Source organism: Microcaecilia unicolor, chromosome 9 (genome assembly GCF_901765095.1).
Source record: "Microcaecilia unicolor chromosome 9, aMicUni1.1, whole genome shotgun sequence".
In the NCBI taxonomy this organism is placed as follows: Eukaryota; Metazoa; Chordata; class Amphibia; order Gymnophiona; family Siphonopidae; genus Microcaecilia; species Microcaecilia unicolor.
In genome coordinates, this window is record NC_044039.1 from 78,410,331 (window position 1) to 78,431,074 (window position 20,744).

Sequence of the window (20,744 nt, forward strand, 5' to 3'; positions counted from 1 at the left end):
AAATGCTTACTGCCCAGATCTCTTTCTACTGCCTGTTGAGACTTTAACAGCAGCATAAGAACAAAGTGTAGGAATTTATGGGCTTCCTATTTCTGGCCAGACTCAACCTATTCAGAATGACCTTAAAATCAAAGTCCTAAAATGCTCTGTTTCTGATTAGTGAAATGCTCCAAAGTGGAACAGTTTCCCTAAGGACCACTGGCTATTTGGGGTGGGATCATTGGCGGTCGGTAGCCCAACTGTTTGGGGAGGCTAAAGGGGGCGGGTTGGGGGTGGAGCCAGGGGCAGAACTTATACCCACAATTGACAACACACAGAAAAAAAAAATAAGTAAAAATAAAATAGTCGCAATTAATACCTTTTATTAAATTTAGATATTAGATATGTATCATATGTTAAAGAATAAAGTGGTTGCTCAAAGCATATACTAACCACAATCTCTCCTCTGCAAAACACTATACACAAACTTGTGCAAAAACACACTCATAACCTTACCAAACCATAACAGCACTAATTCCAAGGACAGGACGAGCTACAACCTTATGCTTGGAAAGGCAGCACTGTAATTACACCGGGCTCTAAAACACCAGTACACAACCTAGTGAAACAAAAACAAAAAGGGCTGCAAATACTACACGCTAGCAGAATACTGTTCCTTGATTACACATGAAAAACACATGACACAACAGATATGAAGGCAAAACTGGAAAGTTACCTCAAGAAGTCAGACTCAGCATGCAGCAATACTAGAAAAATTGAAACTTACATGCAAAATATCACAGATGCACATTTCCAAAAGCTGACATATTCCAGTTAATAAATTCTGAATAAATTACTTTTTTCTACCTTTGTTGTCTGATTATTTAGTTTTTCTATTCGCTTTGGTCCCAGTGTCTTCTTTCCATTTGATATTTTTTCTCTCAACATGTCCCCCATCCTCCTGTGTCCTTATGCGTCCTGTCTACCATCTGCAGCCCTGTCCCTATCCTTTCTCCAGTTTCAGCATCTGCCCTCAAAGTGTTCCGATCCAGCCCTTAAATTCAGCAATTTCCCCTCCATCCATATCCAGCATTTCTCCCCTCCCCTCCATCCATGTCCAGTATTTCTCCTCTCTCCCTTCCACTCCATCCGTGTGCATCTCCTTCCTTTGTCTTTCCTTCCCTCCATCCTTGTCCAACATTTCTCCTCTCTTCCCTGCCCTCCACTCCATCCATATCCAGATTTCTCCTCTCTTCCATCCATGTCCAGCACCTTCCCTCTTTCTCTCCTACCCTTCCATCCAGTGTCATCCCTCTTTCTCTCTCCATCCTTCTACCCATTACCCTCTCCCAATCCTTCCGTCCATTGTCTCCCTCTATCTTTTCCTTCTAAACAGTTCTCTCTCTCGACCCTTTTCCATTCAGCATGTCCTCTCTCTCCCCATCCTTCCAGTGTCTTTCCTCTTTCCCTCCCTACCCTTCCGTCCAGTGTCTTCCCTCTTTCTGCCCCCTCCTTCCAGCATTTTCCCTCTTTCTCCCTCCTTTCATTCAGCATTCCTCTGTCTGACAGCTAGGGTCTCCCCCAGTTTCTCCCCAGCAGCTTCTCTCTCTCTCTTGCCCATGTCCCCTCTTTCTCTCCCCATCTTTCCACTCATCTCTCTCTCTGTCCCCTCTTCCATCCAGCATCGTCTCTCTGGCTCTTCCCTGCTTTTCCATGTCCCTGGCTCTCCCCTGCTCTCTTCCATGTCCCCTCTTTCTCTCCCCATCTCTCTCTGGCTCTCCCCTGCTCTTTTGCATGTCCCTGGCTCTCCCCTGCACTTTTCCACTTTCTCTCTCTCTCCTCCAGCATCCTCAGTCACTTCCCTTACCGTTTGCAGCCATTTTATCTCCCTCCGGGCCTCTTTACAGCACAAGAACAAAAAGAAGCGCAGAGCCGCAGCAGCCTTCAGGCATGCGCTGTCGACTCTGCCGGTCCTCTGCTCCCAGAACAGGAAATTGACGTCAGTGGGAGCAGAGGACAGCAGAGTCGACAGCGCATGCCTGAAGGCTGCTGCGGCCCTGCGCTTCTTTTCATTCTAATGATGGTTGTTCAAAGAAGCGGCGGCAGCGGCTCAACGCAGTGCTTTTTCCTGCCGCTGCTCAACAGAAGCAGTGGCAGAATCAAGCGGGACAGGAGTCTTGGATTAGCGGGACATTTGGAAGAAGAGGCAGGCGGGGAAGGTCGCAGCTGGGTTGGGGAGGCTTAGGTTCCCCAAGCCTCTTATACGGGGCGCCCATGGGTGGGATGTAGGGGAGCCAACACCAGAGCTGCCAAGGGGGTCAACCTCCCGAGCAGGAGACTTAAGACCCGCCCATAGCTCTGCCCCAACCCACCCATTGCTCCCAGCCCACCCATAACCCCGTCCAACCTGCCCACAGCTCCACCCAGAACCACCCACATATCCACCCAGAACCACCCACAGTTCTGCCCCGGCACAGCCTCCCTTTCCAGCAACAGCAGGAGACATAAGTACATAAGTAGTGCCATACTGGGAAAGACCAAAGGTCCATCTAGCCCAGCATCCTGTCACCGACAGTGGCCAATCCAGGTCAAGGGCACCTGGCACGCTCCCCAAACGTAAAAACATTCCAGACAAGTTATACCTAAAAATGCGGAATTTTTCCAAGTCCATTTAATAGCGGTCTATGGACTTGTCCTTTAGGAATCTATCTAACCCCTTTTTAAACTCCGTCAAGCTAACCGCCCGTACCACGTTCTCCGGCAACGAATTCCAGAGTCTAATTACACGTTGGGTGAAGAAAAATTTTCTCCGATTCGTTTTAAATTTACCACACTGTAGCTTCAACTCATGCCCTCTAGTCCTAGTATTTTTGGATAGCGTGAACAGTCGCTTCACATCCACCCGATCCATTCCACTCATTATTTTATACACTTCTATCATATCTCCCCTCAGCCGTCTCTTCTCCAAGCTAAAAAGCCCTAGCCTTCTCAGCCTCTCTTCATAGGAAAGTCGTCCCATCCCCACTATCATTTTCGTCGCCCTTCGCTGTACCTTTTCCAATTCTACTATATCTTTTTTGAGATACGGAGACCAGTACTGAACACAATACTCCAGGTGCGGTCGCACCATGGAGCGATACAACGGCATTATAACATCCGCACACCTGGACTCCATACCCTTCCTAATAACACCCAACATTCTATTCGCTTTCCTAGCCGCAGCAGCACACTGAGCAGAAGGTTTCAGCGTATCATCGACGACGACACCCAGATCCCTTTCTTGATCCGTAACTCCTAACGCGGAACCTTGCAAGACGTAGCTATAATTCGGGTTCCTCTTACCCACATGCATCACTTTGCACTTGTCAACATTGAACTTCATCTGCCACTTGCACGCCCAATCTCCCAGTCTCGCAAGGTCCTCCTGTAATCGTTCACATTCCTCCTGCGACTTGACGACCCTGAATAATTTTGTGTCATCGGCGAATTATAAAACATCATTTCCTGCTGCTGTGAGACCAGCAGCAGCAGGTGATGACATTTAATGAAGGCATTTCCTGCTGCCCTTGGAAACAGAGCTGTTCAGCAGGAGATCCCAGCTCTCCGGCAGAAGTGCGGGAGATGACTCACAAAAGCGGGAGTCTCCTGCTGAAAGCGGGATACTTGGCAGGTCTGCTCTACTGTCATCAGAGTTACTGTAGAATTCTGCTCCTGCACAACCACATTCATGTAATCTGTTCGACACGCGAGAGACTCACCTGCCCACTTCATTGGAGGGGGGGGGATTGGCCACGACAGGATTAATTCAAAGGCAGCTAGGCACATACCTAAGACTTGAAATCCAGAGGATCTGTACACCCAATGGGTTTTTAAATAACCAGAATTACACTAAGGGGTCTGGCGCTGGTGTCAGCGCATGGGTTTTCTGTGTGCTGCAGCCACATTTAGTGTAGCAGTAAAATGGCCACCTTGCCATATTTTCTTGTAATGACCATGCGCTAATTTCCCCATTAGTGCATGGTCATTACCACGGGTCCCTTACCACCACTAATTCAGAAGGTGGTAAGGGCTCCCACGCTACTCCCATGCTAATTGGATAGCACGCAGTAATGTGCTTATGCAACCTGATTAGCGCAGGCATGCCTACTATCTGCCCAGGGACAGGCATCCCATGCTGGAAAATAAAAAATGTTTTCCAGTGTGGGATTAGCACACGCTGATTGGGAAACTACCGTGGAATGCCTCAGCATGTCCCATGGTAGTACCCTTTTAGTGCATGGTAGACCCATGTTAAGCCAACCGCAACTTAGTAGAAGGGCCTCTAAGTTTCTTCAGGATGGCATGGACCAGTGTGCAAGCTTAGTGTGCCAAGTCTCCTCTACAAGAATGGTAAACTCCTGACAGATGTAGGGAACTGGGGCCAGAGTAAGATTGATAACCAGCAGTTTTAATCAAGGAAGGCTAGTGACTGGCAGAACCTTTAAATCTGCAATAGTAAAAAGAAAACTCCTGCTCAGATTGTGGAAGCTATGGCACCCTAAGCTACTACTGAAAAAGGTGTGAGCAAAATCTAAATAAATAAATAAGAACAGTGGCTGGAGTTTTTAAGCTATTAGGTATACCTGATCATCATAATGCAGTACTTGTGACATGTCATTAACTGTAAGGACCCCTGACACAGGCACTTCTGCTCAGGGCCGGTCCTAGGGTCTCTGGCGCCCCCCAGCAAACTATGAGTTGGCGCCCCCCCCCCCCCCAATCTCCTTTCTCTCTTCTCCCACCCTGCCCCTGTCCAGCGATTCTCCTTCGCCCCATCCCCCGCCATACCGTGCCGCCCTTGGAACTTTAAATCTTTAATTTACCTCCATTCCAGCAGCCACTTAATTTGAAAGCCCTGCCCTGCCTCTAGCCTTCCTTCCCTCATGAGTTCGTTCCCTCAGAGTCCCGCCCTCGAGGAAATGATGTCAGAAGGCGGGACTGCGGAACAAACTAACGAAGGGAGGGAAGGCTAGAGACAGGGCAGGGCTTTCAAATGATATGGCTGCTGGAACTGAGGTAAATTAAAGATTTAAAGCCCCAAGGGCGGCGCGGTATGGCGGTGCCCTTGAAGGCAGGCGCCCCACCTTGCGGTGCTTACCCCGCTTACCAGGTTTGACTGGCCCTGCTTCTGCTGATACATTACTATGTCAGGTCAATCCTATATAATAAAACTCACCCTCAACATTCTGAGGACACTGACGTCACTGTCAGGTCCTCCGGGCACTTCCTTCCGGTTCGAAGGGTTCGTGGTGGTGAAGCCACCAAAAACACTGTGTTGGGGCCCCGCCCTCGCGTCAAACGTGATGACGTCGAGGGCGGAGCAATGGCGTCAGTGGCTTCACAACCAACGACTCAGCAGATTGAAGGTGGCGTGCCGAGGTCCGCAACAATGGCGGTCAGTGCCTTCAGAACGCCGAAGGGGTGAGTAGGGAGGGGGGAAGGTTCGGAAGGAAAACTGTGCTAGCGCCCGTTTCATTTGCGCAAGAAATGGGCATGTTTTACTAGTTTGTTAATAAAGATGTCTCATATCTTGACCTTTGTCTGCGCCTCCACTGCTTGGCCATTTCCTCTCCTTTGCTTCTTCCTGGTGAGTTTTGCGGAGATTTACTCTTCTTGTTTATCTTAGGGCTGACATTTAGGCAGGCAATTTATAGAATATTATAAGTCGGTGGTTTTCAACTGAGTCCTCGGGGACCACCTGGCCAGCGGATTTTCAAGATAAAATAATGAATATGCATGAGAGAGATTTGCATACTAAGAAGGCAGTGCATGCAAATCTATCTCACACATATTCATTGTGGATATCCTGAAAAGCCGACTGGCCAGGTAGTCTCTGAGGCCTGGGTTGAAAACCACTGCTATAAGTTGCCTGTGCCTGCTACATTTAAGGGACCCCCATTTACACCAGCTCTATGGCAGGTTTAACTGGGGGTGCCTAAGTGTAAATGTACCTAAATGTTATTCTACTATTCTTGGATGGAGGAGTAGTGTGGTTAATGCAGTAGCCTGAGAAACTGGGGAACTGGGTTCAATTCTCACTACAGTTCCTTGTGACTGGGCAAGTCATTCAACCCTCCAGTGCTCCAGGTACCAAATAAGAACCTGTATATAATATGTAAACCGCTTTGATTATAACCACAGAAAGGCAGTAAATGGCAAACTTATATATGGCATCGGGCTATGAGTAAATGCAAGGACTTAATCAATGTGCACTTACAGGCTGCACTGTGGCACTTCCTGTGCCTGGATTTGATGTGGGGGGGTGGGGCTTATGCATATTTGGATGTAATAGCCTTTTCAAATTCAAGTATGGTTGACTGGTCCAGCTTAGAATCTAAGATGTATGCAAGGCAAACAAAAGTGAAAATAACTTCTTCGAGGTCATAAGGAACACCTTTAAGAGAAATAGGATTTTAACCCTAGGTTACCTGGCTCTTAGCCTATTCTGCTCCACCCCACTTCAGAAAATGTGAAGTGGGAGGAGGGGCAGTGGATAGGGCAGGCAGCCTGGAGAAAATGGCCATGATTGGTGGTCCTGGGGTGTGACAGGCAGGGAAAGAGTGACTGCAGGGGGGAAGAAAAGGAGAGAATATGAGTCCATGGTAGGGGACCACAAATATGTGCTTGCCTAGTGCCCTGTATAGTGTTAATGTGCCCCTAAGCTTCAGCATCGTGCCTCCACTCCCATCCTTGGTTCCTGTGATATCCCTAGTGTCCCTGTATAATATATTTGCTCTCGGACTGCAAACAAACAGATGCTTCACTTTTCACAAAGATGCCTTGTGCATTTGACTACTCACTGGCAAGTTTCTCCAGAAGAAGTGCATACAAAATCTGCTATGTACAGAAAGGAGTAAAAACAAAGGCCAAAGCTTTCGAAACACCAAAAATGTTGTCATATGCACTACAATACACACAAGAAAGAACTAACTCCTGGAAGCACTTACCTTAAAGGTAGACTTCTTTTCAGTTGCGTGAAATATGTTATTTCCTGTCAGAAAATGGGGCAGAAAGCACTCCAGAAGAATAGATTCTCTCTCTTTCAGATCAGAATTTCTTCTCTTCCACACCATTCAGAACTTCACAACCATGAAAGCAAAACAAAGAAATGAATATGTCAGCTTGTCTTGCTAGTTAAAATGCTCTTCACTTCCTCATTTTGCAAAAAGGATTTTCAGTAGAAGCCTCAGAAATGACGTTAGACTCTGTGGCTTTGTCCGATGTTGCTCACTTCCCCGTAAAATTTGTTCTCATATATAAGCGCCTTACCAACCCGAGTGAAGAGGAGGCAGTGTGGGAGTCGGAAACTTAAGGTATCAGCTGTTACAAAGATTTTTGTCCTAACTATTGCAAAATATTCTATGTCAAAACAACTGTATGCACAGGCACATTGCTGTGAATAAGAATTCAGATTTTGAAAAGACAAAATATTAACATTTCCACTTTGTCCTTTCAAAAACTTTCATTTTATGGTCACCTAGTGCTCTCTTCTGAGGATGAGAGGGGAGCAGTTACATAATAAGGGGCATTTTCGATATGACGTCTAAATCCGATATTGGATGTTTTGCTGAAAATGTCCAAAAATCAAGTGGCAAATATAGTAATTTTCAAAGCAGAAAAATGTCTTATCTTTTTGTTTTGAAAATGGTCATTTCCTAGAAGTTTTGTGCTCAGTGCGTCTATCTTTTTGGACCATTTTTGAAAAAAAGGCCAAAGGAAAAACACACAAAAACAAGGCATTGGAATGTAGGAGGGACCAGAATTCTTAGTAGACTGGCCACACAGACATCCCAGCAGAGCAGTGGGGCACCCTAGGGGGCACTGCAGTGAACTTCACATAAAAGGTCCCAGGTACACATCTCACCGTTACCCCCTTATCTTGTATGGTGAGCCCTCCAAAACCCACCAAAAACCTACCGTACCCAACTGTACACCACTACAATAGCCTTTATGCCTGCAGATGTCATTCATATGTGGGTATGGTAGGTTTTTGGTGGGTTTTGGAGGGCTCACACTTTCCACCACAAGTGTAACAGTTAGAGTGAGATATGGGCCTGGGTCCCCTTCTCTACAGTGCACTGCATTGAACACTAGGCTACTCCAGGCTTGCTGCTCTAATAGCTGTCAAAGAGGCTGGTATGTACTGTTTCTTTCACAGGGGAACAAGGGGGGGTGGGGTCATGCATTAATCCCTCCAGTGGTCATTTAGGGGCACCTTTTTGTTACTTAGTCATGATTGAAACAGGTCTAGACTAAAACATCTAACGTTTAGCCCTTGACATTTTTGCTTTGTTCCATTGCCCCAGGTACAAATAAGTACCTGTATACAATATGTAAGCCGCATTGAGCCTGCCATGAGTAGGAAAGCGCGGGGTACAAATGTAACAAAATAAAACAAAAAATTATGGCAGAAAAATGTCCATGTTTTGGGAATGCCCCAACACGTCCCCTTGTGATTTGGATGCACTACAGACGAACTGCATAAAAAAGTCTTTAAAATGGGTTTTGAAAATAGCAGTCGGGATATTTTGTCAAACAAAATGTCTATCTGCTACTTTGTGCCGCTCTTTGGACGTTTTTCAATTTAAAAAATGAGCCCCAATATTTGTTTTCTGGGGTGTGAGCCAGAACTGAAAACATCTCCAGGAGGCCGAAAAAGGCTGTTACAGTTCACACACTCTCCTTCTTGAATAATTGAGACCACACGCTAGATTTGTTCCGAACCATTTCTTGTTTACTGAACTACTTCAGATAAATTTAAACAGGCATTTCTTCAGCAAAGGCAGGCAATAAACTTATTTACAAGGACAGAAGCTCCAACTTCCCAATGCAGACAATCTATTTAACTCCACAGGGAACTGACTGTTTGTTCACAGATCATATTTATACTCCTAAATACATGTAGTAGCAGTGCTGATTATAATAAGGAAACCACACTCATGTGACTTTGATGATCTCTCTTGTATCTCAGACTCTGTAGATGTTGAGTCTCCTGATGGCTGGAGATAAGCTGTTGTCCTCTGCAACCTGCCAGGGCACTGCTATGGTGATGTGATGGTTCTTTCCTCAGCCATGTGTTAAATACTTAGCTGGATGCCAAGCCAGTAACAATGGCAAAATATAGCAGCTTTTTCCCTCTCCTCCTAATTCTATTAAGTGGTTAGGTGCTCCCTGATGCCCCTGGTTTACCCAGACTGCAGGACAGTATCTGTGTGATGACTTGTAAAGTGATGTGGTAGTTGTGTTAGTCCACTTTTAAAGGTAACAACTAGAAATAAAACAAAACAGAAAAAATAAAATAAGATGATATCTTTTTTATTGGACTAACAATACATTTTTTGATTAGCTTTCAAAGGTAACCCTTCTTCAGATCATAAATCTGAAGGGATACCTTTGAAAGCTAATCAAAAATGTATTGTTTGTTGATTAAAAAAGGTATCATTTATTTATTTTCTAGGTTTTGTTTTATTTATATTTATTACTTGTGTGATAACTGAAACCTGATAGCCTTAATTTTATTGTCAGCTATTTTTAAGATTCACTATGAAGTAGAATCAGCTAACAATTGTTGTGCTCCTGCTGGCTATTAAGGCAATAGTTCTCCCTAGCTGAGAGGATCCTGGTCAGAGGGAAAACCATTTTGTTCTAGGCTTTATAGCCCTGCGAAATTCCCTCCAAGAAAAATTCCTCCTTTCATTATAATAACTGACTCCTTTTCTCCTCCCTCCTAATAGGAAAAGGAAAGGGAAAAGAGATCATCATAGCACTGCTTTACTCAGTGACCAGTGATGTCACTGAATACACAATTCAGGCTCCTGTTGGTGGAGGCTGTGGGAGTTTTCTAGCACACAGTGGACCATTGTGAAAATCCCATAGAGCAGTAGCGTACCAAGGGCGGGGTGGTGGGGGCGATCTGCCCCAGGTGCAGGCAGCAAGGGGGTATACGGAGCAGGCGCACAATTGTCAGCTCTACCAATCCCATGCCCCCTCTAACATTACTTCCTGTTCCAGGGCAGGGGACTGGTAGAGCCGCAGCCATGCGCCTGCTCTGCACACCCCCTTGCTGGGAGGGAAAGTCTGGTGATGTGCTTCAGGGGGAGTGACATGCCGGGGGAGGTGATGTACCAGGGGGCACAGTGGCGACCTGCCCCGGATTGCGAACAGGTTAGGAACGCGCCACTTCCACAGATTCTACACATTTCAATAATGAAAGTGCAGCTTATCCATCATTTTCCACCTGGGAAAAATGAGGCATGGAATCTTTTCAAAAGTAGCGCTAAAGTTCTGGAAAACCTTATATGATTATATCAGGTTACAGAAGGATTTTATAAGTTTTAGGATACTCAGACAAGCCTGGTTATTTAGGGGTCAATATTTAAAGCAATATAAGAGAGCTGATGAGGCTCCTGCCCATTTAAATCACTTGAGGTCAGCTATTCACCAATATTCATTGGCATTTAACTGGGCAGTCAATCCTACTGAATATCTGCACTAACCAGCCATTTTAGAACCAGTCCTTACAGAGGCATTATGGGGGCAGAGTCAAAGAGGAGCCAGCAGTTATGCCAGTGCTGATGATATTTGGTTCCGGTGTCTGAATAGCTAAGCAAGCATTTAGGACTGCACAAAAAGCAGTCCTAATATGCCCGCATAACTTCCAGCTACTGGCCTAAAGTGTTCTGATCCCCTCCCCCCTTTCCTCCTTCCAACTCACGCCCCCGGAACAGCAACTGACCCCTTCCCCTTCACAGTCCCTTCCTTCCATCCTACCTCCTTGGAACAGCAACTGACGAACCAACCCCCCCCCCCCCCCCCCACAAGGATCCCCCTACTTCTGCAAGCCCTTTCCAATACCTGGTAGTCTAGCGGCAGCCTAGAGGTTGCAGCAGCCATTTTAAATGTGAAGTTATGATGGACAGGAGTGAGTGGGCAGTGTTCCTGCCCATTCTCCACTAGACCACTAGGGATCAGAAAGGAAGATCCAGAAGGGAGGCCTATAGCCTGGGGTGAGGGTGGGGGATCAGAAAGGTGATCAGTTGCTGTTCTGGGGAGTAAGGGGGAATTTTGAAGGGGATCAATTGCTGTTCTGAGGAGTGGGAGTGAGGAACGGGGGTCGGAATCTGGCCAGATACCCGTATGTGGGTCTCAGACAATATGTAGCCAGGACTTGAATACATATCTTATGCAGATGCTCTGCTGAATATCAGCCGGGACCTGTATAAATCCCAGCAGCTGCCTCCTATCCTGTTAGGCCCGGATAGTCAATGCTGGTGCCTACACATGGCCCAGATTTGAATATGCAGGTCTAAGCCAGCAACAGTAAATGCTCGTCGTTGCCAGCTGAATAGTTAGACAATATTATATGGTTGACTAGATTTTTACTCATGGTTGTAGTATTACAAGTAGTACAAGTAATGGATATTGTTAGGCTTTTTAATACCTTAGGGCAGGGAGGGGGAAGTTAAGAACATTAGACAAGCCATGCTGAATCAGACCAGTCCATCGAGCCCAGCATCCTATCTCACTCAGTGGCCAATCTGGGTCAAAAGGTTCCAACAAGTAGCTCTATTTCTCATTTTCAAGGATGAGTTATGGTTCTCCCAAGTCTACCCTACTAATCATTTTTTATGGACTTTTCCTCCAATAACTTTTGATTTCCTGCTTTGTTAGCCACTTCCAGCAACAGTTTCCATGTTTTAATTATGTGCCGCATGAAACAAAATTCTACAATTCATTTTTAATACAGTAACACAGTAAATGGTGGCAGGTGAAAACCTGGCACAGTCTATCCAGTCTGCCCAAAAAGGCAGTCACAGCCACACCCGCCATTATGTGCAGGTTATAGTCATTCGTGCTTAAACACTAGTAGGCAATTTTCCATCATGCCAACCATCTATAGGCAGTTAAATATGATGCAGTCATGGGCAATGTGTGTTACAAATATTGCTAGCAATACTTTTGGTTAACTTGCTAATTTCAACATTAAAATGTCTTCTCCTCCCCCTTGAGATGCACAGTACCTTCACTCATATCACATGATAATTTGGTCATCAGTGTCATGGCGTGTACTTCTGTTTTTATGTTATTTGAAAGGTTACATAATCATTCCCTATTTAACAGTTCCACCCCACTCATGGCTTTATAAACTTTGATCATATCCTCTAACCTGTTTAGCTTCTCTTCATAAGGTAGGTGCTACATCCTCATTATCATTTTGTTGCCCTTTTGACGAACCTTTTCAGGTTCTGCTATATTCTGTTTGAGAGATGGGGCAACTAGAACTGCACACAGTCCTGAAGATGTGTTCACAACAGGGACCTGTGCAGAGCATACGGATACTCTCAGTTTTATTCTCCATTCCTTTATCACCCGGGTCACGGCACTCAGTCGCAGAAGTGGTAGGGTGGACCGGAATGGGGGAGGTGTAGCACTGTATATCAACGAGAGCCTTGAATCAAATAGATTGAAAATTCTGCAGGAAACAAAAGACCTCTTGGAATCATTGTGGATCAAAATTTCAAGTGTTAAGGGGAAAAGGACGGTGATAGGGGTATACTACTCAAAAACTCACTTATCCAAGCTTGGAAAATGTACTTAGCTCGTTATAATGATGTCTTCGCCATTCATAATCCAATCCAGAGAGAGCAGAGTTGGATATTTGAATTAAAGACTGTCATACCGAGAGGTTTAAATGTGGCGATTGAATGGAAGGCTTTTCTGTGATCATCTCATTGGATGATGAAGATGTAACGTCAGACGCTGAGTATTTATACGTATAAAGAGAAAAATGAAGCCATCAGCCATTTTTTGTTCCAGGGTGATTTGGAGACGGAGAGTGATTTAAAGTGCTTGGATTATAAAGAAAGAAAATATTCCCCTGAGGCAGCTATGGTATAGCGAAACAGCATTTGGACCTGGATTGGATTATGAATGGCGAAGACATCATTATAACGAGCTAAGTACATTTTCCAAGCTTGGATAAGTGAGTTTTTGAGTCTCCTACAATGTTTGTGGTGGCACATGGCAGTGCTCATATGAAAGTTAAAGTGGAGTTTTTTTTTGTGAAGACACATGATTGTAACGGTTCCCTCATTATATTTAAGGTGTGTCCTTTAAGAACGAGGTGGATCCGATTTTTCTGAAGTTTTTTTTTCTCCACTTTTTTATGGTGTGCCTGCCATAGTTGCCCCCAAACTAATTGTGCATGAGGTAGAATTGTTGGTGATTTTAATTACCCCAATATAGACTGGGTTAATGTAACATCAGGGCACGCTAAGGAGGTAAACTTTCTTGATGAAATCAAGGACAGATTTATGGAGCAGCTGGTACAGGAGCCGATGAGAGAAGGAAAAATTCTAGACTTAGTCATTTGTGGAGTGCATGATCTGGTATGGGAGGTTGCGGTCTGGGAGCCGCTTGACAACAGTGATCATAACATGATCAGCTTTGAAATTTGTTAGCGTTTAACTTTAAAAAAGGAAGCTATGATAAAATGAGAATGGTAAAAAAAAAACTTAGAGGAGCGACTGAGAGGGTAAGAAACCTACAACAGGCATGGATGCTGTTCAAAACCACTGTCCTGGAAGCCCAGGTCAAACATATTCCACATATCAGAAAAGGAGGACGGAAGACAAAACGACAGCCGGCATGGTTAAAAAGTGAGGAAAAGGAGGCTATTGGAGCTAAAAAGGAATCCTTCAGAAAATGGAAGAAGGAACCAACTAAAGAAAATAAGAAGCGGCATAAGGAATGTCAAGTCAGATGCAAAGTGCTGATAAGAAAGGCAAAGAGGGATTTTGAAAGAAAGATAGCGTTAGAGGCGAAAACTGATAGTAACACTTTTTTAGATACATTAAAAGCTAAAAGCCGGCAAAAGAATCGGTTGGCCCGCTGGATGACCGGGGTGTAAAAGGGGCGATCAGGGAAGACAAAGAAATAGCAGAAAAATTAAATGAATTCTTTGCTTCGGTCTTCACTGAGGAAGATTTGGGTGGGATACCAGTGCTGGACAAGTATTCGAGGCTGATGAGTTGGAGAAACTTAATGAAATATCTGTAAACTTGGAAGACGTAATGGAGCAATTCGGCAAACTGAAGAGTAGCAAATCTCCTGGACCGAATGGTATTCATCCAAGGGTACTGATAGAACTAAAAAATGAGCTGGCAGAGCCACTGTTAGAGATATGTAATTTATCTTTAAAATCAAGCATGGTACCGGAAGATTGGAGGGTGGCCAATGTAACGCCGATATTTAAAAAAGGTTCCAGAGGAGATCCGGGAAATTATAGACCGGTGAGTCTGACGTCAGTGCCGGGCAAAATGGTAGAGACTATTATAAAGAACAAAATTACAGAGCATATTCAAAAGCATGGACTAATGGGACAAAGTCAACATGGATTTAGTGAAGGGAAGTCTTGCCTCACCAATCTACTACATTTCTTTCAAGGGGTGAACAAACATGTGGATAAAGGTGAGCCGGTTGATATAGTGTATCTGGATTTTCAGAAGGCGTTTGACAAAGTACCTCATGAAAGACTCCAGAGGAAATTGGAGAGTCATGGGAGAGGAGGTAGGGTTCTATTGTGGATTAAAAATTGATTAACAGATAGAAAACAGAGAGTAGGGTTAAATGGTCAGTATTCTCAATGGAGAAGGGTAGTTAGTGGGGTTCCCCAGGGGTCTGTGCTGGGACTGCTGCTTTTTAACATATTTATAAATGACCTAGAGATGGGAGTAACTAGTGAGGTAATTAAATTTGCTGATGACACAAAGTTATTCAAAGTCGTTAAATCGCGGGAGGATTGTGAAAAATTACAAGAGGACCTTACAAGACTGGGAGACTGGGCATCTAGATGACTGATGACGTTTTTAATGTGAGCAAGTGCAAAGTGATACATGTGGGAAAGAGGAACCCAAACTATAACTACGTCATGCAAGGTTCCGCGTTAGGAGTCACGGACCGAGAAAGGGATCTAGGTGTCATCATTGATGTTATGTTGAAATCTACTGCTCAATGTGCTGCTGCGGCTAGGAAAGCAAATAGAATGTTGGGTATTATTAGGAAAGGGATGGAAAACAAAAATGAGGATATTATTATGCCATTGTATCGCTCCATGGTGCGACCGCACCTCGAGTATTGTGTTCAATTCTGGTCGCCGCACCTCAAAAAAGATATAGTGGAATTGGAAAAGGTGCAGAGAAGGGCGACAAAGATGATTCAGGGGATGGGACAACTTCCCTATGAGGAAAGGCTGAAGAGGCTGGGGCTCTTCAGCTTGGAGAAAAGGCGGCTGAGGGGAGATATGATAGAGGTCTATAAGATAATGAGTGGAATGGAACGGGTTGATGTGGAGCATCTGTTTATGCTTTCCAAAAATACTAGGACAAGGGGGTATGCAATGAAGCTGCAGTGTAAATTTAAAACGAATCGGAGGAAGTTTTTCTTCACTCAACGCGTGGTTAGACTCTGCAATTCATTGCCGGATAAGGTGGTTGGGGCGGTTGACTTAGCGGAGTTTAAAAAAAGGTTAGACGGCTTCCTGGAGGAAAAGCACATAGAATGTTATTGAATGGACGTAGGAATAATCCACTTTCTGGGATGGGCGGGACAAAATGCTTGTTCTTTTGGCCGCTGTCGGAGACAGGGTGCTGGGCTCGATGGACTCTTGGTCTGTCCCAGCATGGCGATGCTTATGTCTTAAGAGCGTCTGATCGAGGGAGGAGCAGATGCAGGAGGATAAAGGGGCAGTGGCCCGAGTGGAGGGGGCAACAGCAGTGGCTGCCTTGCCCTGGGCCCAGCTCTGTCTCTCAGTGGCCCTGGGACACTGGACTGAAAACGTCAACTTATTGTTCACAAGGACTTGAAGGTCTTTTTCTTGGGTGATGACTTCTCACTCAGAACTCTGCATTTTGTATTTGTAGTTGAGATTATTTTTGTCTATGCTCCCTTTGGATTTATGCTTTACAGAATGTTGTTTAGCTGTCTTGTTGCTCCTTAGGCTCATAAATGCACACAAAAGTGCTGACATTCTGTACACATGCACCCGGATTCTATCAATGGCAGCTAAAGTTCTGCGTGCAACCTAATGAGGTCTGTTACAAAGGTGTGTTAGCATTTTTAGCGCACACTCATGATTAGCATGCGCTAAACACTAGAGACACCCATAGGAATATATGGGCAGCACTAGCATTTAGCACATGCATATTTAAACAAGCTAATCAGCACCGATAATTGACCACTAACAATTATCGGCATTAAATGGCACTAACTAGAATTTACAGACAAAACTTTCTAACCCTATTCTGTAAAATGGTGCACGTAAATTCTAATATGTGGATCATAAAAATGGGCATGGCCATGGGAGGGGAATGGGCAGTTTGTGGGTGTTCCTAAAAATTACGTGCACTGTTATAGAATATGCCTGATCTTTATTTGCAACCAAATTAGGCGTGGACATAGTCACCAGATTTTAGTTGGAGTAAATGGTTGCACCTAAATTTTAGTCACAGAGACAGGCGCTATGCTTATTCTATAAGCCGCACCTAACTTTAGACAAGGTTTATAAAATAGCACTAAGAACGGATTTTTTTCAGTGCCAATTTTTTTTACGCCATTTATAGAACCTAGTCCATGGTACATAAATGTGGATGCCAGTGATAGAATTGCACTTTCTTTTGTATAACCTTGATGATGGCCCACGCTCTGTCCAAAACTATCCCAGCATTAGCTCCAAGGTGATCTGCAATGATATTCAGTAGCAATATCTGGATACTGTCACTGAATATGAGCAAATAGCTGCGGCCATTTGCTCATATATATATATCTGCTGCAGTTCTTTGGAAAGTTAAATATAAGATAATAATCTATTATGAAATCCTCATCATCTACAGAAAGAAGCTGTATAAAACTGGTGAAAGAACCATTTCTTTTATTGAACAAAACCTCATGTGGAGCAGCAAATTAAGATACTGAATTTGTACCATTTTGCTCTAACAAGATCAAATTGTCTTTAAAGATTGGCAAGTGGAGCTACAATGCAAGGAAATCTTTTTGGAGGCTATTCGCTACTGATGGTTCACATTGTTACAATCACTATATAATTTTCTTATTTACGAAAAACTTTTAAAGTGTTGCTAACCAAACTTTATGGATTCTGATTTAGTCCTGGGATTCTAAATTCACTCTCAGAGAACTCTGGGCCACATAGTTTCAATTTGCTACAGGACAGCAGGACCACAAATACTCAGGGAAGTATGAGATTAAGACGGAAACAAAGAAAACCCAATAATAAAAAAATGTGGAGTGCCTTAATTTAGGCATCTAAATTTGTCCCCTGTTTTCAGTTAAACATAGGACCCTAAGTTTTCTATTGAAAATTCACCTACATTTAGGATTCCCAGCCATTTGCCTAGATTTATGACCTAATTTAGGTGCCTGGTTCTGAAAATCAGTGCTAAGCTTCAAACTTTTTCCCCATCTCACTTTTGCTCCTTATTTAAGCTCCTAAATTTTGGAGTTTAGTAAAATATTGAACTTAAATATAGGCACTCAGCCCTAGTGCATTTTAGGTGCGCAAATGCCATGCTCTTACCCCCAGATTCTATATAACGTGACTTAAGGTGTGCGCTCAAATCCAGTCGTACTCTAGATTTACACATGCAACTTAATTAGTTAACAAGCCAATCAGCACCAATAATTGCCACTTAATCAATTATTGACACTAAATGGCATTAATTAGAATTTACACGCAGAACTGTCTAAGTGTATTCTATAATGTGATGTGTGTAAATTCTAAGTTGCATAGTTGAAAAGGGGGCCATGGCCATGCTCCCGTCATGGGTGTTTCTAAAATCTGCAATAGAAATCAAACAAAATAAAACATGGAAAAGAAAATAAGATGATACCTTTTTTATTGGACATAACTTAATACATTTCTTGATTAGCTTTCGAAGGTTGCCCTTCTTCGTCAGATCGGAAATAAGCAAATGTGCTAGCTGACAGTGTATATAAGTGAAAACATTCAAGCATTACTATGACAGTCTGACAGGGTGGGAGGATGGGGGTGGGTCGGAGGTATGCATGGGAACATCAAAGCATATCATTGATATTCTAACAGGATGGGTGTGGATAATTGAGGGGTGGGGTGATCAACAGAGAAATACAACTTTATGGTTTATAATGGGCTAGGAACCCCAGATCCTTGTTAAGTTCTTTCTGTTGGGTGTTAAAATATTCAATCATTCTGACTTCAAAGGTCTTACGTTCTTGTATGGTTTTAAAGTTACCTTTCAGGATTCTCACTGTGAAGTCACTGGTACAGTGTCCTGGTCCTGTATAATGTTGACCAACAGGCGTGGGAACCCTACTGGCACCAGTATTGTTCATGTGATGTCTATGTAAATTGAATCTTGTCTTAAGCATCTGGCCTGTTTCTCCAATATAGCATCCTTCGTTACATTTTTTTTCACTGAATGATATATACCACATTGGAAGATGAGCAAGTGAAAGATCCCTTTATGTTGAATATCTTTCCTTTGTGGGTAACTGTGGGGTCCTGTGAAATATTTTGGCATAGTTTGCAACTGGATAAATTACAGGGACGTGTGCCCTTCTGTTCCTTTTCAGTCTGTGATGGAAGTTTACTTCTGATTAGCTTGTGTTTTAAGTTGGGTGGCTGTCGGAAGGCCAGTACTGGTGGGGATGGGAATATCTCTTTCAGTAATTCATCCTCCTGGAGTATAGGTTGTAGATCTCTTATGATTTTCCTCAGTTTTTCCAGCTCTGGATTATATGTCACTACAAGGGGAATTCTGTCTGTGGATTTTTTCTCCTTGTACTGTAGCAGATTCTCCCTGGGTGTTTTGAGGGAGGAGACAATATTCTTGGAAATTATTTTGGGGTTGTAGCCTTTCTGTTTGAAGGATGCAGTCAGGCTTTTAAGGTGTCTGTCTCTGTCCCCTGGGTCAGAGCAGATACGGTGGTATCTTGTGGCTTGGCTGTAAATGATGGATCTTTTTGTATGTGAAGGATGGAAGCTGTAGTTGTGGAGGTAGCTGCATCCGTCTGTGGGTTTCTTGTATATAGATGTTTGTATACAGCCATCACTGATTGAGACCGTGGTGTCCAAAAAATTGACTTTTTCTGGGGAGTAGTCAATTTTGAATCTGATTGTAGGATGGTATGTATTGAAGGCAGAATAAAATTGTTTCAGAGTTTCTTCACCCTCCGTCCAAATCATAAAAATGTCATCGATGTACCGGTAGTATTTTAGAGGTTTGGTCTGGTGTGTATTCAGAAATGTCTCTTCCAGCTCAGCCATAAAAAGGTTGGCATATTGGGGTGCTTCACAGTGAGAATCCTGAAAGGTAACTTTAAAACCATACAAGAACGTAAGACCTTTGAAGTCAGAATGATTGAATATTTTAACACCCAACACCTTAGACATGCTTAAAAAATATTTTTCAGAGGTATTAGGTATTCCCCTTGAGGGATTACCGCCTATTACCAGGACACAATATATCTCCGGAGCTGGTCTGAGTAAGTTGCCTATAAAGCCCCAGTCTGATGTTAATTTGACAGAATTTTTAGAGCAATCTCTGGAGGTAGTGACTGAAAGAACTACACTGCTGGTTACATTCGCTTTACAATTGGATCGGGACAATATATTTAAACTTTATTTCAGACACATGAACTCTCCTTTTCTTGGATCAAAAATACAGATATTTCCGGATTTTTGTAGAGAGACTCAAAGAAGAAGAAAGCAGTTTTTGACATTAAAAGAGAGGGTTCTCCAAATAGGAGGATCCTTTATATTATTTATTTATTTATTTATTTATTTATTTATTGTTTGCATTTGTATCCCACATTTTCCCACCTCTTTGCGGGCTCAGTGTGGCTTACAATAAGATATGAATACAGAGAATACAGTTGATACAATTTGGTTATGGGTTACATTGTACAAGTTATGCGAGATAATCAAATTATCATTAGGAATATCACAATGGGACATCAACAGGGAGACTTTGGGAGGAGATAATAGGAAGTTTAATGGTAGTGTTAAGACATTTAGGCACATGGTTTACCTATTCCTGTAAGTGTATGTATGAGTAATGTGGAATTGGGGGGAATGAGAGATCTTGAGTGGATGTGTGATGCATTGATGTAAGTGAGTGTAGACTCTATGTGTTTTGGTTTTTTCCGTAGATTGACTCAAACAAGTGGGTCTTCAGTAATCTGCGGAAGGATGCTTGTTCGTGGATCGCTCTTAAGTTGCATGGCAGTGAGTTCCAAAGCTGCGTGCTCGTGTGAGAAAAGGTTGACGCGTGTAGCGTCTTGTATTTCACGCCCTTGAAAGTAGGGAAATGGAGGTTGAGGTATGTTCGGGAAGATCTCCTAGCATTTCTGGGTGGTAGGTCAATCAACTCGGACATGTAGGCTGGGGCTTCGCCGTAGATGATCTTGTGGACTAGTGTGCATACCTTGAAGGTGATGCGTTCCTTCAGTGGAAGCCAGTGTAGTTTCTCTCGTAGTGGTGTTGCCCTTTCATATTTTGGTTTTCCGAAGATGAGTCTGGCTGCTGTGTTCTGGGCTGTTTGGAGTTTCCTTAGTGTTTGCTCTTTGCCGCCTGCGTATAATGAGTTGCAGTAATCCAGATGGCTGAGGACGAGGGATTGCACTAGGTTACGAAAGACGAATCTTGGGAAGAGTGGTCTTATCCTTTTCAGTTT

At 43.6% G+C, this 20,744-nt stretch overlaps 1 protein-coding gene across 2 annotated transcripts in view; it reads right to left on the reverse strand.

Annotated features, from left to right (window-relative positions):
* The window catches only part of PARVG (parvin gamma), a 263,533-nt gene extending 256,393 nt beyond the window's left edge, over positions 1-7,140 (reverse strand). For both annotated transcript variants that reach the window (XM_030215420.1, XM_030215419.1), the window contains exon 1: positions 6,966-7,140. The gene's annotated coding sequence lies outside the window, so the exon portion shown is untranslated. The remainder of the gene's footprint in view (positions 1-6,965) is intronic.
* Between the last annotated feature and the right edge of the window lie 13,604 nt (positions 7,141-20,744).